The sequence below is a fragment of the Brachycentrus maculatus genome, unplaced genomic scaffold, assembly GCF_059751285.1.
Source record: "Brachycentrus maculatus isolate JH-2025_06_01 unplaced genomic scaffold, ASM5975128v1 h1tg000017l, whole genome shotgun sequence".
Taxonomy (NCBI): Eukaryota; Metazoa; Arthropoda; class Insecta; order Trichoptera; family Brachycentridae; genus Brachycentrus; species Brachycentrus maculatus.
In genome coordinates, this window is record NW_028280771.1 from 1356022 (window position 1) to 1371237 (window position 15216).

At 29.4% G+C, this 15216-nt stretch overlaps 1 protein-coding gene across 3 annotated transcripts in view; it reads right to left on the reverse strand.

Moving 5' to 3' along the window:
• The window catches only part of brat (tripartite motif-containing protein brain tumor), a 512652-nt gene that overhangs the window by 427903 nt on the left and 69533 nt on the right, over positions 1-15216 (reverse strand). For all 3 annotated transcript variants that reach the window (XM_088266456.1, XM_088266438.1, XM_088266431.1), the window contains exon 2: positions 361-404. The gene's annotated coding sequence lies outside the window, so the exon portion shown is untranslated. The remainder of the gene's footprint in view (positions 1-360; positions 405-15216) is intronic.

The following is a 15216-nucleotide window of genomic DNA, read 5'->3' on the forward strand; positions in this document are numbered from 1 at the left end:
ATTTTAAGATAAAAATACACTTGACCCAGTATGATTCTGGGTCAGAGAAAAATTGATTAAAATTGCATAAAAAATCACAACGATAAAAAACGTAAAGAAACCGGTATCGTTATAAATGATAACGACGATAATAATTGGCAATTCTAGTCGCGTTCGTGTAGTCATTAAGAATCAATATTTTGCAACGATTAAAATAGTTACAATATCTATCACACTCTCCTTATCATTCATCGTTCACTTTGTGTAATTCAACTTTAAATACGCAAAGCGAACGATGAATGATAAGAAGAGAGTTGTATATTACCATACCACAAAGTTCACAAAGCTTTTAATTTACAAAATACAATACCTTTCACTCACCTTTTATGAAAACCGTCACATCTTGTGTATGGATGAACGATTACCTGGAAAAAGGAAAAATATTGATAAGTTATTTAATTTTAATACAAAAACACAATGGATAAAAAAATATATACTTTTACTGTTTATTTTATTTATTGATTATGATGATGATATGTTCACTCTGTGGTAAGACATGATTATATTATAAATGATAACACTCGTTTTTTTCCCACTCGAGTTATATTTATTTTTAACAACGACTAGTTTTGGAAGCTACAGATGGTTCCATCTTCGGGTTTGAATATAAAATAAAGCACAATAATTATATATATATATGTATATATATATATATATATATATATATATATATATATATATATATATATATATATATATATATATATATATATATATATATATATATATATATATATATATATATATATATATATATATATATATATATATATATATATATATATATATATATATATATATATATATATATATATATATATATATATATATATATATATATATATATATATATATATATATATATATATATATATATATATATATATATATATATATATATATATATATATATATATATATATATATATATATATATATATATGTAATAAAATACCTAGGTACCTACCTATACATTTTATTAAGTACTTACAAAAAGTACCTACATAAAACAGTTCTACCACCAGATGCCGCATGCGTCGCTCAGAATTAAACAAAAGACTTCCGATAATATTATTAACTGTCAGAATCAGATAGATAGATAGATAGATAGATATAAAAATTATTATAAAGATAAATTAAGAATAAACTTTAATTACAAAGCAACACATTGTTTATTTTATTATTATACACCCACTTTACATATTATTTACACTTAATTTTCAAAAGGAAAATATTACCACGTTATAAAACGACAATTTTGTTAATTGGAAATGAATTATCAACATTAGATGTATTAAAACAATTACTACAATATGTTCGGAGTGAGAGAGAAAAATTAGAAGATGATCAAAGAAAACGATTAGAAGATAAACAAAGAAGACGTGGAAATCTAAGAACTAGTGATAAAATTAAAGATAAAAGTCCATGTAAGATTTGTGAAAATTTAAATAAGGGAACTCGATATCACTCTGAAGCAACGTGCTGGTTTAAAACAAAGGAGGATGATAAGATTAATAATAAAAATGAAGATTTACAAATAACACAGAAACAGTGCTTGAAAAATGAAAATAAAAATAAAGTAGAAAAAACTTCTACGAAAGATAAAATAAAATATACTCCAGGAAAGAAGAATTTAGAAGTAGATTGTCTAAGCAGGAATCCAGTATTAAAATCGAATGAAAATGCAGATGAACAATTAAAAGTTGTAAATTTGGTTAAATTAGAAGATATTTTAAAAGATCAGAATAAAAATGAAGACATACAAATAACACAGAAACAGTGCTTGAAAAATGAAAATAAAAATAAAGTAGAAAAAACTTCTACGAAAGATGAAATAAAATATACTCCAGGAAAGAAAAATTTAGAAGTAGATTGTCTAAGCCGGAACCCAGTTTTAGAATCGAATAAAAATGCAGATGAACAATTAAAAGTTGTACATTTGGTTATATTAGAACATACTTTAAGAGATCTGAATAAAAATGAAGGAATTCAAAAGAAAAAAAACAAATGGATTGAGAAAAACTGTGTCTACTTTAAAAGGGTCAAGAAGAAAAAAAAATACAAAAAAAAGAAAGAAAAAAAAGAACGGAAAAAAAGAAAAAAAAAGAAAAAAAGAAAAAAAAAAAAGAAGGAAAAAAGATAGGAGGAAAAAATAAAAATAAAAACTTTATCATATCACTAAACTTATACCAGTCCCTTCACTACAAGAAGATGATCCGGAGGACGAGTGAAAATTTTACTATGAATTTTCATCCCCAAGGGGGGAGATGTAATAAAATACCTAGGTACCTACCTATACATTTTATTAAGTACTTACAAAAAGTACCTACATAAAACAGTTCTACCACCAGATGCCGCATGCGTCGCTCAGAATTAAACAAAAGACTTCCGATAATATTATTAACTGTCAGAATCAGATAGATAGATAGATAGATAGATATAAAAATTATTATAAAGATAAATTAAGAATAAACTTTAATTACAAAGCAACACATTGTTTATTTTATTATTATACACCCACTTTACATATTACAGTATCTACTCAATGAATTAGGGCCACGCAGAATTTCGCGCAATTTCTCAATTCAAACAGGAATAACTCAGAGAAAACCTTGAATAAAACAACATTGAATTTTATTTACACATGAACACTTTATTACGCTTAAATTATGCATATATTTTCATATAAATATAGTTAGTATTTAGTATTTCCACCTTTGGCAGAAATAACTGCCTCAATTCTTTTTGGCATACTTAAAATGCACTGTTTTATCATGTTTTTTATTTCTTCGTCTTCTGACCAAATTTTTTGAATATTTTTTTTAGACAGTCTACTGTCGGATTTGGAAATGAGTATACCTTATTTTTTAACATGCTCCATACGTTTTCTATAGGACTAAGGTCTAGAGAATTTCCAGGCCAGGGGAGCAAAGGCAGATTTTTGTTAGACAAAAATTTTATTATTGATTTAGCCCGGTGGCGAGGTGCCCCATCCTGCATGAAGGTGTATGGACCTTCTGTTGGGTCGAGTGTATGGTAGAAGGGCAATAAAATTCGTTCGAGGACCTGCTTATAGGAATTTTGGTTCATTGTTCCTTCCGCGAAAAACAACGGCCCAGGTAAATTGTTAATAATACACGACCATATCATTGTTGCAGGGGGGTGTTTGATAACTTTTACCACACAGGCCTCATTGTAACGTTCCATTGGTGTTTTCCTGACGAATCGACGGCTCTCTGTCACGGCTTCTAACCAGCACTCATCACTAAAGATGACCTGAAAAATAATGAAAATTTAAGTTTAATTCAAATATATAAGTGTATTTACTAAAATAATATGTTGAAAATTCAATTTAAATAAATACCTTTTTCCAATCATCTACCGAGTAATTTCAATGTAGCCTGGCCCATTTTAATTGATCCGCTTTCATTCGTGGTGTCAATTTTGGTACTTTTACAGGGCGCCTGCATTTCAGATTTACTTCGTAAAGACGTAGCCTCAGTGTTGATACCGATATATTTATACCCTCTTCTTTCAATTTTATTTTTAATGTTTTTGCTGATGCACTACGGTTTTCTAAGGCACTTTGAACGATTTTTCGATCAGTCCTCGGTGTTGTTTTTCTAATCCTACGACAGTTCTTTCGCCGATTGCTGGTGGCGGGTGACTGATTTTTTATTGATTTTGAAATTCTGTCCACTGTTTGACGAGAAACGTTTTCTTTTTTTGAAATTTCTCTATTAGATAGTATTCCTAATTTCAGTAGCACTATAACACTAGACTTTTTTTCCTCAGAAATGTCTTTACTTTTTCCCATTTTATCCTTTTAAAAAAAAACACTTGTGTTTACAAAAAAAAATTATACTTTATGAACTAAAATTAAAAATTAAGTTTTTTTCACAAGACACGATAACTATATAACCTCTCTGAACAAAACAACAACCAGAACTCAAGAAACTTCACTAATAAATGAGATAGGACTATTTTTTGAACTTTCAACTATCTGTCTACCTGTGCTAATTAGGGACCTTTCTCAGAAAAAGGGTTTGAAATTTTGTAAAGGCTTAAATAATCCAGGTATATTTTACATATTATTGAAGGTAATATACATGATATTAGATGTCAATAGAAAACTTAAAGTATTTATGTAAAATAAATATAATAATCCAAAAGATTTCAGAGTATTCAAAAAAATAATGGGTGGCCCTAATTCATTGAGTAGATACTGTATTTACACTTAATTTTCAAAAGGAAAATATTACCACGTTATATATATATATATATATATATATATATATATATATATATATATATATATATATATATATATATATATATATATATATATATATATATATATATATATATATATATATATATATATATATATATATATATATATATATATATATATATATATATATATATATATATATATAAATAAAGCACAGGTTTGATAATGACTTAATAAGACGAAACGCGTCACAATATACATCATCGTTTGTATATTTTAAAAAAAAAGTATAATTCAATCCAACCTTGTTTAATTTTGGATATATTACCCAAAAAGAAATGGAATTCTACCAACTGTCTGCAGTTACAATAAATAACTAATATAATACTATTTATTTCCATGAATAACTTGTTTTCAGTTCATTTCTTGTCTAAGAATATATAAATTGACGTCTTAAATTGAATTAAATGATAAACTCCATCTAACTCTTGTTAGTAAAATATATTTTTTTAATAAGCGCAGACAAGGTGAAACTTTTACGGAACATCCAAGTGGTGTAATTCTACTTTGATTAGTTCCAGTTTGAGCCCGTAATGCAGAACTCGGTACCGATAAATTTAATTAGTGCTTTCGTTCTCGACCGTAATTGGATTTACCTACTTTTTTCATTTCACCGAGCACCGTCATATATTTATATTTGAAAAAAAGTAGCTCACTTCTCCATTCAGATTTTATTGCAGAACAGAGCAATCCTTCTAGAACCATTTAATAATACTTACTACAAGCTGTAACTGAGATATATGAGAATGAGATAATAATAAAGGAATAAATAAATATGCACTTTGATGTAATTAAAAACCGATGCATTATTTTAAATAACAATTAAAAAAATTATATTGGCACAACGCCTCTTCCACATTTATGCATCTCCTCATACGTATCCACCGATTATTTCGACTCCTGACCGGGCCGCTTTCAAGTATTTGATATACCTAATCATGACAGTTTTCTTTTTTTTCTTCAGTCTACCTCTGCTTCGTTTTTCAACTATCTATCATACATTCGTCCCATTAATTTCATTCTTTCATCACTCATTCGTTCCATATGTCCAAACATTCTCAACACACCTTTCTTTAAGTATTTGTATTATATGGTGCATTGTTTTTCCGCCTCCGTGGTGAAATGATTAGCGTCTTTAGCTATCGTGCTGGAGGTCCCGGGTTAGATTCCCGGGGGAAGGGGTGTGAAAATAAATATTAGTGATTTTACATTCGATCAAAATAACACTGCGTAAATACGATGCAGTGCCCTATGCACCAAAGGGTGCGGATAAGGGTTAGAAAAAAGATATGGGACATTGTACGGTACGGATACATTCGCCTTTTGCCTGAGTGCATAGGGAACGGTAATGCTCAGAAGTCGTTTGAACTTTCCGCACAAAGTGAATGGTTCCGAAAAAGTCAATTAAACTGATGTAATTATTTGTGATATTTACGACAGAAGTACACTCACGCTCAAACTCTGTGCTCAGCCTTCGAGAATCGATGCAAAAAACCCATTTGGCATTAAGAATAACACGGCTAACACGATGTCGTAATTTGGACATCAACTCTTGTAAGATGCGCCGCAGAAAAATATACAATTGCAACTGAGGTGTATAGAAACAAACATAAAAGTGTCCACTTCGACTGAAAACTTCACTGAAAACGTGGGTCATGGAAAACAGACGATTGAATAGAAGATTCACGTCCAATCCCGTATATTCCGAAGCCAGGAGATCTGTCTTCTGCCCACACCTCGTCAACCCTCTATTTTGCCTTTTATGATTATTATTTTTTCTCGATAACAGAATTCAACTATTTTGTCTGCTGAACAAATTCGTACTTAAATACTTTCTTTTGTATTTTCGACGCAGTTTGATAATGGTCTTACAAGGTGAAACACCTGACAAGAAATAAATAAATTTAGTAGAATCATAAACCGTATATCGATTTTACATTAAACGTTTTAAAAATTTACATTAAAGGAAATGGACAATGCTGAATTTGTTTCTGAATACCTGTATGGATTTATAAAGAGGTAAATTTCATGCTGGATCAAAAAGATATGTGCCTTTCTTACGCTTGTTGCAATTAAGAGCGAATTAAACATTGTGAAATTTAAGTTCTAAAAAAAATATGTAAACAAACAAAACAAAAAAACCAATGAACTGTTTTTCGACTATTTGCAAAGTGCTTTTTATCTGCACGTGTTTCAGACGGGTTGCATACTTTTAATGTGAAAATAGTCCTCGGGCTAATATTGGTCTCCATTTCGAACCAAGGCTGAATGGTCTTTTTCTTGACTGTTTATAACAGGGAGTTTTTGTTTGATACTTTTATTTAAAAAAAAAATATTTCAATGCCAGATGTTGCTTTGTAATGGCAATTATAAACTGTGTAATCAAGGCGAATTTGGCACGTTTGTAATTAGTACAAGATTTTAAGAAATAAAAAAAGCTTAATTTCCCCAAATATACATTGGTAGGTATAAGGTTAATTCATTTTCAATTTAAGTTTTACTTAGTAAATACCACTATTTCTTAAAATTTATTGTGACGCGAGTTTCAATGCATTACACATTTTCAAACACCGTATGTGATATATTAAATGTTAAAATCAAACACTGATTTTTCGAGTGTACTAAATTGTATTTTTTTGTTAGAAAATACATTAAAAATTTATTTTGTGACAATATCTTTGCTTTGTTATAGCATTTACAACCGAATGTTGGGGTAAACCGTATGTGAAGCTAACATACATAATCGTATATCTTTATATGTATATGAATTATAACAATCCTTTTTCCTAAATTTACAAAAACACATTTTAATTGCATCAATACATGTCACTCACTACTTTCAAGAACGTCATAAATCAAAAATCATCAATTTTCAGTTGCGCATGTTATCGGAATGCCCAGAAAATGTACTATATCCCAGTAAAAGAGGCATTTTTAAAACTTAATATTTACCCACTACAGGGCAGAAAGTGTTGTTTTTGCATTTTAAAGAAAAGGTTTTTTTTTTAGTTTTTTTTTAAATATACTAAATATTTTTCAAATGGAGAAAAAACCTTCAGGATTTACCTAAAAAGATCTGTTGCACAGTAAAAAGTTCAATAAGTGGCTTGATATTTATTTTTAATACATTGTATTATATTTTTAAACTTTAAAAAGGTTCTCTGGAAAATTCAAGTTTTTTTATTTATGACGTTCTTGAAAGGAGTGAGCGATGTGTGAGATAGTTAATAATGATAAAAAAATCGTCAATTATTTACGTGGTGAGGTAGAAACTATTTTTCACTCCCCTTCGATCAATGGAATTTTCCACCCTTTCCCTCTGTTAGATTCCATTTCAAACCCTGACACGGAGGCTTGATATTCTTGGGGTTAAATTGCTCGCATATTATTTAATGGGATCTATTTTCTACACATTTAAAAAGCATTGCGTTTCGCGCCGGGATAAATAATTCATGAAAATTCAATTTATTTTAGACTAGAACTGCCGAGATGAAAGAGCCGTAAATATACCAGTCAGCGGTTTTAGTGTTAAGTAGCGTTGGGGTCCAGTTGTAAATTTTCGGGAGCCAATTGAATGAAACTTTGGAAATTCTGGGCACATGTAAAGGAAAAATAAATGGCCACAAGGGGAAATCGAAAGTAGCAAAAAATATTTAAATACTTTTTTTCAAGAGATATGTATATGTTTTTTTTTGTTATATACACAAATCTTTCAATTTCATAGTATTTTCGAGAGCCTAAGCGGCTCATTATAAAAAAAAATAGATATCTAATCATAGTAGAATGGGTTCGAACCTAAAAATTCTGACTCAAGATTCCGCGATACTAACCATGGAACCACATGAAGTTATGAGGTATACCATAAGGTTCAAAACAAATAAAATGTTTGTTAATTTCCAAATTATGCTTGGAAATTTAATATACGAACAACTTACACAAAACAACCTAAACAGTGATTTTTTTCAAATATCTTTTTACACCTTAACACAAAAAGGGATATTTATTTGATTATAATTGCGACAGGCGTCCTGGAGTAGTTGGGTTGATAGACACTCGATTGCGAGACAAGCGTAGCGGGCTCGACTCCCACCTTTTGCGAAATGAATTCAATAAATATAAATTTCCAATTGATCAAGGTGTTTGTGGTGTATTTTTCATGCCTACCTTCCTTGCTTGTACAATCTCATTTGCAGACAAGAGACGTATATAGAGACGTATATATACAACTAACTATCTAACCATCATGTTATATTCCGCAGGGGTAGGCAGATAGATTTCAACACCACCCCACTCTATCTTTGCACTCAGCAATCTTCGCTTCTCCCACATTCATGCATCTCTTCCATACATACCCGCCGATTATGCATACTACTCGGCTGTCCAAACTTAAAACACAGTAAGGGACATTTTTTATAGAACGTTTTTTTGCATTTTTGGACTAAGTAGAATCTACTTAGTGCAAAAATGCAAAAAACGAACGTACTACAAAAAAATGTCCCTAACTGTGTTTTGAGTTTGAACAGCCGTACTGACCTGGTCACTATCAAGTATTTGAAATACTTGATAATGCCAAGTATACCTCGGCCTTCCTCTATCCCTATATCCAACTACATTCGACTCATAAATTTCTTTATGAGAAAAAGGACCAGGGTATAAAACCAGAGCGAATTTCCAACGTCGAACATTTCAAACTCGTAATGATGAAAAAAAAAAACACAGTGTCGGCACTAGAGCAAGATGCTATAAAACGTTTATTCGGATACGGCATAAATAAATACGAAACGAGAATAGTGACTCGAGAAATGTACGCTACGGTAGGTGAAAACGAAAAAATAATACAAGAACAACGTAGGGCATAACATAGAATCCAGATATGTTTTTTTTTTGCTTTACGACATTCGAGGATTTAAGACCGTTTTGCTTTCCAAAGAATTGGAAAAAAAACGAAAGAATGGGAAGAGGATTTTTTACCATAAACGAAAATATGGCAGACACATATTTTTTCCACACACACTGCATAGCTACTATTATATAACTTACAAATAAAATCTAATTTAGGAATTTAGGAATTCCATTCAGAACGCTGAAACACCGACTGTTTCCTCGGTGAGGAACGGTTTACACACATGTACGACGCATTGCTTAGCATTTTGAGATTTTATAAATATGAAAATAAAGCATTTGTTTAAAGACCACTTTTTGAGTTTATTAATGTAAACACAACTCGTTCTCGAAACTAGCCGTGTTTACATAAATAAACTCCAGAAAGTGGTCTCATGCAAGTGTTTTATCTTTTCATTAATTGATTCGGCAGTCACTTTGTGGTAAAATCTATCCATTTTTAATTTCAGTTTTGTTTGGCACATATCACTATTTATATTTTATCTTTATTTTTCAATTTGGTATTCATCAGCTCATGATATATACACACTTAATTTCTTTAAATAGAAATAGCACTCGACTGAATATAAATTGTACAAAAAAATATCCTGTGTACTATTTGGTAAATACATTTGTTTAAATAGTTTATTGTAGAAACACCAAACAAAACATTATGATTATATGAAGTGAAAGTGTTCGTAATTATCGACATTTTTATAATTATTTATTCTCACTGAAGAGATACTGGAAAATTAATCAGTCTCATACAACAAAAATATTTTTAGAGATTTTCTTAACGTTTTCTTACGAATTTAAGAACAGATATGGTTATAATTGACTAACTAGCTAACAATCACGGCGCTTAAAGCGTAGGGAAAGAGGATAGATGGCCAAACTACTCTATCTGTGCAAACATGTGTCGCCTCTTCTTTATACATGCATCTAATACACACACACTGGCTTTTTCAACTATACATTTTCAAGGGTTTGGTGTTGGTCATTCTCAGCTTTATTTTGTAGTAAAATTTAAATAAAATCTATGATTTGAAACGCTCGTTGAAAAAATATTATATTTTTATTTCAGGTTTAATTTATCACTTCGTTGAAAGCAGATTCGCGACATTGGTATACACATTTAGGTCAATAACTCCATTCGGATCGTGCGAGTAGAAACAACAATTTTGATATCCAGAGGTCATATGCAAAAATGAAGTCATGAGAGGCGGTTGGTGACGCAATACGCGTTCGAAAGTGATATTATTATAATGTAAATATCAAGTTTTTTTCTGAGATTGAAAAAAAAACTTTATTTTCAATATTTTGAGTGTCCAAATATTTTTTTACAACATTTTGAGTGTGTCCAAATACTTGTTTACAGAATCTGGATTATTTCCGATTAAAGGAGTTATTTTCATATTATTTTTTGATATTTCCCATATTCTTCTTCATCTTTGATGAGATGTCAAAAAATAATAGGTATGTCCAAATATTTGTTCACAAATCTGGATTATCTCAGCTTAGGAGTTTTTTTTTGACATTGCAACATAGATAAAGAAGAATATAGAAGTCTGGGCATTTACACGGCTTACGACCGACTTTGTTAATTGATCACTTGATTGAGAACCACATTACTCAAACGCCTAGATGTATAGTATTGGTTAAACTCGAAACACAGTACATGGGAGTTCACAACAGCCATCTATGTTGGAATAGGGAAAGCTTTTATTAACCAGAGACTCTTTTTATTTGTATGCAAGGTCCGAATTTTGGATTAAATTCACATACTTGAGAATAAAAACACAACCTCATTAAAAAAGAAACTTAACGAACACTATAAACATACACAGACTATATGTACAGAAGAAAACTAAACATGATAACTTCCTAGCACCGCATGAAAATATATGTTCCCCGGTAATATTTTTTGAAATGTCACCATAAAAAAAGAAAAAAATCCCTCTTCAAGCACAACTCTTTTTTGGAAAGGCTCAGCGCAGCTAAAATTTTAAAATTGTATTAAGTAGAAAAGTATAGAAATTGTATTAAATTGTGTAAAAAAATGTAATTGTATTTTTTGAATAATTTGAGATCGGCCTGAAAATATAATTTAATTATTTTATGTAGCTTATTATTTGAGCAGTAATTTTTTTTTAAATATTTTTTTCATAAAAAAATTGAAAAAATATTTTAGATCAGATGTACATAATATAAATTAATGCGTAGTTATATTATTTTGAGAAATAAAAATTCTTTTTTGATCCACTCATATTTTTATTAACAACCAAACTAGTTTCGGCAACAACCTGTTGCCCTCTTAATGGTTTATTTTTAATAATTTAATTTATAATATTTAAAATATATATAAAAATTAAACCCTGAAGAGGGCAACAGGTTGTTGCCGAAACTAGTTGGTTGTTACAATGATTAATGAAAAGTACCACAAAGTTAATGCCGAAACAATAAATAAAATAGTTGGTTGTTAATAAAAATGTCAGTGAATCAAAAAACAAAGTCCTTTTATTTCTCAAAATAATACATATATCAGTATGTTCCACAAAGTTAATGCTTTCAATATTCAAAACATATTGCGTAGTTACTTTGGTTATAATTCCCAGTTTACATCGACAGTGGTCTGGTCTATCAGTTTACGCGGTTTCCACCATACAAAGCTGTACATTATATCAACATTTGGTTTGCGGTCAACGTGACACGTAAAACATTCAACCATTATTGTATTGGTTTAATTGTACATGTAACAAGATTTTCTGAATCATTTGTAATTCACACAAATTTATAATCATAAAATAACAAATAGCAAGCACTGGTGAATACACGTCTCCTTCACACAGTATCAGCGAGCAGCGAGAGAGAGTGAAACACAACTATTAAATTTATCCCTTATAACATGGAAAAGAAATGCTGAGAAAGAACAGACTTCAAGGTGGATAACAACATATTAAATAAATCTATACTTGCATTGGCTAACATGTGAAGCATGTATGGGTACATCCTGACTTTTATAAGAAGAATACGTGAATAAATATTCTTTAATGATCAGATATTGTAAAATACGTCAAGCGATGTTGTCAATTTAGAAATCATTGTCAAATGTAAACGAACGAGTCGAGAAAAAGCAAAATAAAATACTACAGCAAATAAACACGTGAACTGATTACGAGTACAAATATTCGCGGAGGAATTCGAGTCACGGATTATGAAAACAGTCTCGCATAATGATCAAATCAAAACTGGTTTATTGAATAGGAATTCAATTGCTGTTACATAATTAGCGTTCATATGAGATCTCCGAGCGAGACAGCAAAATTATACTATTTCTCGACAAATCAATCCAATGAACAATGAAACTCAATAAACAATCTTATGGGATTATTAAACGTTAGGCATGTTATGCGCCATCGATTTCTTACATTCTGGGTGAAATCGGAGCAGCGTTAAATGAGGACCTCGCTAATTTCTTTATTTGGTCGATGAAATCCAATGAAGATGGTCTCCTGAGATGTCAGGCGCTAGACATGTAACGCGCCGTAAATTTGACACATTCTGGGTGAAATTGAGGGTAGTATTTATCAAATAAAAGAGTCAGATAATTATTTGGTGGATGAAATCAAATGACCATAGTTTCTTGGGATGTAAGGCGCTAGGAATATAACACGCTATCAATTTCTCCAGTATTGGACCAAATTGAGGACAGCATTAATTAAAACTTAGTTATTTTCTTTATTTGGTTAGTTGAAATTCAATGAACATGGTCTTCAATGATATCAGGCACTAGAAATATAACACGCCATCAATTTATCATATTCTGAGGTAGCGTTAAATGAGGAAAATTATTTGGTCGATCATCTGAATCGCTTACCCACAATTTTCCCTAGTACTGGCACCTTCTTGGGAATATTCATAGTGAAAAACATAACAACAGAACAAGACAACAACATAAGAACATCGTAAGGGGTGAATATTCGAATAAGAATATTGAAAACTAGCTTTTTTTGATTTTATAAAATAGGTTGACACTTAAGTAAAGTACAAAATAAGTAATCGACGATCAAATCAAAAGCAAAATCAACTTTTGCTTGCTTGCTTTCATTTGATGTATGTCAGTATTTTTTTAATGGGTGTGGGTGGGAATTGAATAGACATTTATAGGAAGGAAGAGAAAAGACAATTGAGATGGTATGGGCATATACGATGCAGAGAACCCGAACATGTAGTTAAGAAGAAGACCAAGGAATTCATGGGTGAAGCAGAAAGATAACGTGATTCAAAGGCATGGCCTAGGTGACGTTATCCAGGACAGAAGGACATATAACCTGAGAACGAGGAGAGCTGACCCAGGAGTCTACAAGGACAATAAACTGGGAAGTCCAGGATGACCAGGAAGAAGAAGTAAGGGGTGGAAATTGATTTATATAATTATTAGGGTTGTAATTCGCTAAATATGTCCCGTATAGGACCATTATTTGTATGATCTGTGCAGGATTTTAGAAAACATTAAAGTTAAAACAATGTTTAAAATCAATTAAATTTGAATGAAATTATCTTTTTTCGTGTTGTTCGCATTCCGCTAGAGTACAGATTCATTAGATCACGTTCCAAATAAATTACAAATGGCCTTCGCTCTTGTCGTTTTCATTCTGAAATAGTTGCATACGTTTACATGATCAAAATCAATGACATTACAATCGTCGGCACCGGATGAAGCAACTCTCGATACGTTATCGAAAGGAGCGCTACACTTACTACAAAAAAATCAGAACGACGATATAGGAAGATCTCGACAAAAGCCCATTTATCAAGTAAAGAGCATTATATAATACTTTCTCCATTTTCATTCTCAAATATAAATGATATCTGTCACTTTGAGCTTCTTCGATTACGTTGTCGAATGCATTTTATTCATCCAAAAATCTGGAGCCCAAGACTGGTCACCTTACTGCAATAAATTAATGACTATTTTTACACCACATCGAACCGATGGAGTGCTCTATGCATCATTTAATACAGGTATATGTTAAAGATATCACAAACTCACGTAATCAAATTGTCAAACAACAAAGGAATACCGATGAAAACTTGGTACGATCAATCATTTCAAATACTTATAGGTGGTCAGGCCAGGAGTCGGGAATAATCGGCGGGTATGTATAAGGAGATGCATGAATGTCGAAGAAGCAAATATTGTTTGTAAAGATTCCGAAAAACTTGAAATCTATAAAAATTATCTAACCCTTTAAACTAAATTTAAAAAATATATAAGTAAGACTCACCCCTACCTACACTCCATACCAAGCAATTTATTTTTTATTTTTAATTTACTTTGCTAATAAAAAAAAATAATTGTAAAACGAACTCCCTCTCTAAACTAATATATATATATATATATATATATATATATATATATATATATATATATATATATATATATATATATATATATATAAATATATATATATATATATATATATATATATATATATATATATATATATATGTATATATATATATATATATATATATATACATATATATATGTATATAAATATATATATATATATATATATATATATATATATATATATATATATATATATATATATATATATATATATATATATATAATATATATATATATATATATATATATATATATATATATATATATATATATATATATATATATATATATATATATATATATATATATATATATATATATATATATATATATATATATATATATATATATATATATATATATATATATATATATATATATATATATATATATATATATATATATATATATATATATATATATATATATATATATATATATATATATATATATATATATATATATATATATATATATATATATATATATATATATATATATATATATATATATATATATATATATATATATATATATATATATATATATATATATATATATATATATATATATATATATATATATA